Here is a 7,102-nt window from a genome sequence, read left to right as displayed (position 1 = left end):
AGCTTTAAATAGATCTATACTAGTCTCCCTTTATTTATTTATCAGCACAAATACAACAAATATATATATATATATATAGTGTTACAACCCCTGGTATGCCCCTATCATGGGATGAAACTGCTTCCATTCTCTGTCTATCGGCTCGTCACAAGAGACCGTCACGGCAGAAACCCAATATTTTTTACTGTTGCCTTTGTTACATTTGTGTTGCACTTGTCCTTTATTTATTTATCAGCACAAGTGCAACACACACAAACATATATATATATATATATATAAATCTTACAATGGTTTGGGGGGGAATAATTTTGCTATTGTTTTCCTTTTGGTGTAGTTGAAATATTTGTGGCTTATCTCTATAGAGATATATCTACAGAGGTGTCTTGTGTATATATACACACACACACACACACACACACGGGGAGGCTGGTGGTAGAGGCTATGTGTGATGATACCTACACTTTTAAGCTTCTCCCACTGCAGTTCTGGTAGTCCTCGTTTAGGGACTACATTCAGAACTGGTCACTTGGTCATTGAGCAAAATGGTCACAAAGCGAAACTGCAGCTGTGTTTAATGGTCTTAACTTCAGCTTTCCTTTTATGGGAAACCCCCAGGCACGAAGCCCTCTTACTTTAGTTACTGGTACGGAACAGGGAGCGCGCACACATGCACAGCGCATCCGTGATGACGTCTGGGCAGGTGGGCGGAGCCACCTGCCGCCATTAATACCAGTTGGCTTGAACCAGTGCAAACTGGCAGAATACCACCTTTGGAAAGCCCCCCCCCCTGGAAGAATGAAATATTTGGGGGGATATTAAAAAGAACTTTTTAAATGCCGTTGTAACACAACTGAAACTGCTCTAATTTATTTTGTGATGCTAAGAGGGAAGAGTCTTGAGCCCCAAATATTGTTTCTGTCAACTTAAAAAGGCGCAATTTTTCCCCCATTCCTTTACTTTTATCTTCTGTCTCAGTCATTCTCAGATGCTTGATTGTTGCAGGAAATGGTGGGCCAGAAGCACCACTGTGTGTTTGTGTGTGTTTGTGTGTGTGTATGTGAGAGACAGAGACAATGAGAACGCAAGAGAGGAAAACCAGATCTAGAAACCTTCACGGGGGTGGGAGGGGAGCCTTCTACCAAACTAATCACTTCACCAATATTTTTGCAAATAAAAGTAAGCCAGACAACGTCAGGAAATTTCACAGTATCTTTTTGTCTTATTATTATTATTATTTTTGTTGCTATTTCACCTGCAGTGATAGTTCCTTTATTTGTCACTGTCGCGCAGAAAATGAAACTTTTTATCTTAAATCTCCTTGAATATCTGAAACGAGCTGAAATGTAGAAAAGACAATTTCACATCGAGGAGCGTTTCCACTGCTGAGTAATTTTACTGTTTTAATATAAGCTGATGGTATCCGAGCAAATATTCAGGGGTAAGGCACTATAGGAATGAGGAAAAGTTTCCTGCTGTGTATCTTAAAGCCTTATGCCAGAATTGAATTCTGTTGTAGTTTCAGATGTAATCGTGTTGTGAAGCATTTTTCAGGGTTTCACTGGTCTTTTCAGCATTTGTGAAACAGGTGTGTTCTGCCTGCTCTATCAGCTGTTTCACTACCATTTTCCCAAAACAGAGAACAGGGACGGGTCTCTCTCTCTCTCTCTCTCTCTCTCTCTCTCTCTCTCTCTCTCTCTCTCTCTCTCTCTCTCTCTCTCTCTTCTCTCTTCTCTCTTCTCTCTTCTCTCTCTCTCTCTCTCTTCTCTCTCTCATTCTCTCTCTCTCTCTCTCCCCTCCCTCCCTCCCTCCCACTCACTCACTACTAATTCATAATTTTAAATCCCACAGACCACTAATATGATCTGCCTAATGACCAGCTGGGTAGCCATGGCTAGGTGGTCATGTGACTGGGTGGGTGTGGCCAACTCACACAAAGGAGGCCACACCCATAGAGTAGGTTCGAACAATTTTCGAAACCCACCACTGCCCCAGAAGGTCCATTTTGCCCAACAATAGACTCGACCCAACTGACAAGCACTTGTTCAGCTTCTCCAAACTGGCCAGCTAATCAGATTTTTAGCATTTCCTGTGTGGTAGCCCTCAATTTCTATAAAAGCCTTTGCTGTTCCATTGTTCCGCTTCATCATTCAGACAAAACAGGTATCCAACAGTTGTTGCAATAAACATGGTTATTCTCAGGGTTGTGCTCCTTACTTGGGCAAAAATCCACAAGAAGTACTGGAGAGGATGTAGGTAACTCTTCCAATCACTTTGTTGCAGTTTGCATGGAGGTACAGGGGATTCAAATTAGAAGACACATACTGTCTGGCCTGCAATTATATTCCTTTTAGAATTTTGGCCTGCCACACTTTCTCTTTATTTCATTACGCTGTTTCATTAGTATAGTTGATGGGAGGGGGAAATAGAGAGGAGTAGGATTGTGGAATGTATTGTTGTCATTCTTTACTAGAAGCCAAGGTCATCTTTTGTCTCCGCACTTTTACACCTAACCGGAAGCAGCTGGGTGTGGATGCCAGCGTGGAAGAAGAAGATTGGACCATGTGATTGGATTGTGGGTGTGGGGACAAGATCATGAACTTTTAACTGGGTGGGATTCTGATGTCACTTCCAGAATTGGGATTTACACAGATGTGCTAAGATGTCTGCTTTATTAAATTGGAACTTTAAGGATCGTTTTGCCTTGGACTCTGATTTAATTCTACGTGATACTTGGAACGCTGACACATACTTTCATACAGTTTTTCACCCCAAACATTCCATAAGAACTGGTGCAGCGGTTCCAAAAATAAGGTTTGCAACAGGCCGTTTGAGACAATATCAACGCTACATTTCCAAGAACTAGCAAATTCCTTCTCTCGCCTCCCAACGGTGTACATTATGTTCCTTTTCTAGGTTGAAAAAAAAACTACAATAAAAACCCTACGTTTGTAGATCCAGGCATCATAAATAAAAATGCTTCTCACTTTTGCTTGTTTAAAATGGTAATTCTTCAAAAGTGGTAATGTTGTCTGTGGCATTGCTTTCATTTCCTGATCTCATCAAAAATAAAACTTTTATTTAGATCTTTGAGGAACTACAGCCTGTAAGCCTATTTCAGACATCTGACAAAAAATTTGATTCAATAAATTCATTCTTATTCAAGAGATGGTACAAAGTTTTTGGCTTTTCATTTCAAAGCTAGTATCTCTCCAGAATTGTCTAAAGACTGTAATGAAAAAATCTGCGGTTTTCACAATTCATCTCTGCATCTTTTATAAAGTCAAGGACTACAAATAATTGTGGAATGCTATGCTAGAGCTAGCATTCTGCAGACTAAATCACCGATTCCTAATGGTAGAATGAGAGGAAGTGATGGGTAAAATCTAGAGATATTTTCTAGAATTTATTTTGGCTTGTTTTGAATAGGATAAGAATTCAGTCATACGTGGGAAAGATCCATGCCCTGCCTTACCCCTTTGGGAAGCATGGAGGGAACGGGTGGGTTAATACTTCTTTGTTATGGCCAGATTCAGACAATGAGGAGGTTGGGAAGGAATATGGGCCAGTCCTGGAGTCTGGGGAAGGCTCTGATGAGGGCTCCGTGTCAGAGGCAGAGAGCGGGCCAGAGCCATATGCCAGTTATCAGCTGCCTTCAGAGTCAGACATCAGTGAGGCAGATTAACAGCTGGAGCCTGTTCCCAGTGTGCGCATGCGCAGAGTTGCCAGACAAAGGGAACAGCTAAAGAACAGGGGTCAACTTGGGAGCAAGGCCACAGGTGGACGATGAATGGCCTCTCCCAGAGGAAATAAAAGAGGAGCAAAGGGGGAGTGGAGTTTGCAGGAGACAATTAGTTCGCTTAATTGGTTCGTAACTCTCTGAGACTCCTTGCCAAGTTTAGCAGATATCGGCCTGGCATCTCTCCAAGCCAGATAAGGTCTGTGACTGTAAATCCTCCCTTGAAAGACTTTGCAGTCTATGAATGAGCAGAATTCACAGTAAATTAATAAAAAGGGTTTTTGTCGGGGCAAGGAGTTTGCTTCATGCTCTTGGGAAGCCTAGGTCAGAACATTCTTTGAGAAGGACTTATGCCCCTCTTCTTCTAAACCGGGGGTGCTTAAATCTGGCCTGCGGGGCTGACCTGGAAATACATACCGACCCACAGCATCCCATTCTGGCTGGAAAATTGCTGCAGGAGGCCATCCACGCTGAAAACAAGGCACAAAGGGGGAAACGTGGGTACACCCCCCCCCCCAGTGCCCCATTTTGGCTGACAAGCTGCTACAGGAGGTCTACCCTCCCCTTGCCGGCCCGTGGAAAACTACAATGCTGATCTGGCCCTCGAAGAAATCCAGTTTGACACCCCTATTCCAGACATATATTGGTAACATTGATGATTTCTTTGTAGTGGGCCTTTGGTAGACAGACTTCAAAAGCTTTGTAAGGAAAACTAAAGTGATTGGTGTATACTTTCCTGTCCTGGGTACGAGGCAGAGGTGATACTCAGCAGGTTCTGACCAGTTCTGGAGAACCGGTAGCGGAAATTTTGAGTAGTTCGGAGAACTGGTAAATACCACCTGTGGCTGGCCCCGCCCCATCTATTCTCTGCCTCCTGAGTCCCAGCTGATCAGGAGGGAATGGGGATTTTGCAGTAACCTTCCCCTGGAGTGGAGAGGGAATGGGGATTTTTGCAGTAACTTCCTGCCACGCCCACCAGGCCACACCCACCAAGCAACGCCACACCCACAGAACCAGTAGTAAAAAAAAAATGAATCCCACCACTGGTGCGAGAGGTAGAAAACCAGGTGAAGTCACCAATTCCAAGCCAAGGCAAAGAGGGAACACACAAAGCCTCAGACTACCGCTGTATCCGAATCCGAGAAAAGAGATGAAATCTGAAATGGAGGTTCTTAAGCCAGTTTCATTTCCAGCCAGCTCATACACAGAACGTTTAAGGCTGCAAGGCAGAAAATCCCATTTATGGAAAATTTAAGGACAAAAGAAAGCCACGTAATATACTCTTCAATCCAATTCATTCTAGTAGATGCATAAACCCGAGTTTGCTGTTGAAATTAAACTGTGTGCCGATAACTGCAGTTTTCAGTACAGCAATTCAGTAAAAATTTGAGTGAAACAGGAAAATAAGAGAATTATGCTTTAAAGTACTAATGGCTAGAATGAACCCTCATATACATATACATATTACATGCACATGTATATACAGTGTGTGTGTGTGTTTGTGTGTGTGTGTTTGTTTGTGTCCTCATAAGTAACATACAAATTACGGCACAGTCATACATATTTATCATAGATTTTGTAAAATTGTGACCTGCAAACATTTTACCAGAAACGACACTGCTTTATGCAAATGTAACAGTAATCATTTTTTTTATTTACATATAGGGAACATGAAGATGGCATTTATATCTGGAACAGAGCTTATCTTGCATTTAAATAGAGATTTATCAGCTATTGTTATAGTGGCATGTTGACTTCCACAGCAATAGTTCAAAAAAATATATATTACTGTTCAGTTCAGAGCGATCAGCAACATCTACAAAGATTTCTAGATCAAATTCTGAATATAAGATTAAAATGTTTCCTTTTATTTGATTTAAAAGTCAAAAGTGCATGCTAAATATGTACCATAAATCTTCCTTACTTTTCAGTTCCAATAATTCATAAAAACTATGCTGTCAAATACCACACTATTTCCTGTGAAATTACATTAGGTAACTCGGTTTCAATATGAATGTAAGTCGTGTTCATTCACTCACCCATACCTGGGCATCTTCAAAATCTTTAATACAGCACGTTTTTTTTTTCCTCCCTATCTGCTATTTACAGTGGAAAAAAATCAGTAAATATTTTTACTGAGAACCTTCAGTTCTCAGTATTATTTATTTTCCCACAGTATCCTAAATGCAATGCAAGTTCCATTGACAGATTACACATCTAAGCAGCGCTCACAAAAGGCATATTTTGTATTATCGTGCAAAATTTTCCCCCGAATTCTTGAAACAGGTTTTTAATATTTTCATGAAAAATACTGATAAAACACCTAAATGCACTTTAAAAAGCTACAATTGAAGGAAACAACTAAAGCAGTGGTGGGTTTCAAAAATTGTTGGAACCTACTCTGTGGGTATGGCCTCCTTTGTGGGAGTGGCTTGCTGCCCATGTGACCAGAAATTCATAATTATGAAATTATGAATTAGTACTTAGGTCGGTCCAAGTAGCTATTCAGAAGTTAGTGGTTAGAAGCAATCGTAAAGCAAGATACGGGATTAAAACCAGAAACATTTTGTTGGCTATTTGAAAGGGGGTATAATATATATTTAATTTTACACATGTTAGCAGCTGCTGGAATTGTGTTTGCACAACAGTGGAAAAACAGAGATACGTAAATGAATAAATATTACAATGTGCAGGAATAAATAAATTGACAATTAAAATCAAGAAGGCCTTGAATACTTTTTCACATGGGATTGGTTTTAGCAATTGCCAACTAACGGAAACAGAAATTAGAAATCCAAAAGTATGAAAGAAAACACCAATTATGTAAGGAAAGGTCCCTAAAATGTATAAGGAAATATTACTAGATCATTATTAATGTGTAGATAACTGTGGGACATTACACACCCACCAGTGGTGGGTTTCAAAAAATTTTGGACCCTCTTCTGTAGGTGTGGCCTGCTTTCCGGGTCCACTGGTGGAACCTCTTCTAACCGGTTCAGTAGATTTGACGAACCGGTTCTACCGAATAGGTGCGAACTGGTAGGAACCCACTTCTGAACTCAAGGTTGTTTTAGTTAGCACTTCAAAGTTTAGATGACTCAATTGCTGATTAAGCAGGATAGAAAGATAACAAACTGGAGAAGAAAGGATGAATGCAGTCAATCTTCCTCAATTTAGTGCCCTACAAATGTGCTGTGAATTCTTTGAATTCCAGGACAACTGAGGGAAGTGATGAAGTATCTATACTGATGTGGTCTTTGCAACCAAGCCAGAGATTGTATGGCCGCACACTTTTTTCCTTTCTTATGACTCAAGATATAACTACATAAATTGGTAGTTGGGCTTAAGATGTCTCTCAGTTGCATG

Source organism: Thamnophis sirtalis, unplaced genomic scaffold (genome assembly GCF_051295495.1).
Source record: "Thamnophis sirtalis isolate CommonGarterSnake01/CBP01778 unplaced genomic scaffold, rThaSir2_p1.2 scaffold_2, whole genome shotgun sequence".
Taxonomy (NCBI): domain Eukaryota; kingdom Metazoa; phylum Chordata; class Lepidosauria; order Squamata; family Natricidae; genus Thamnophis; species Thamnophis sirtalis.
Note: the sequence above shows the minus strand (reverse complement) of the source record.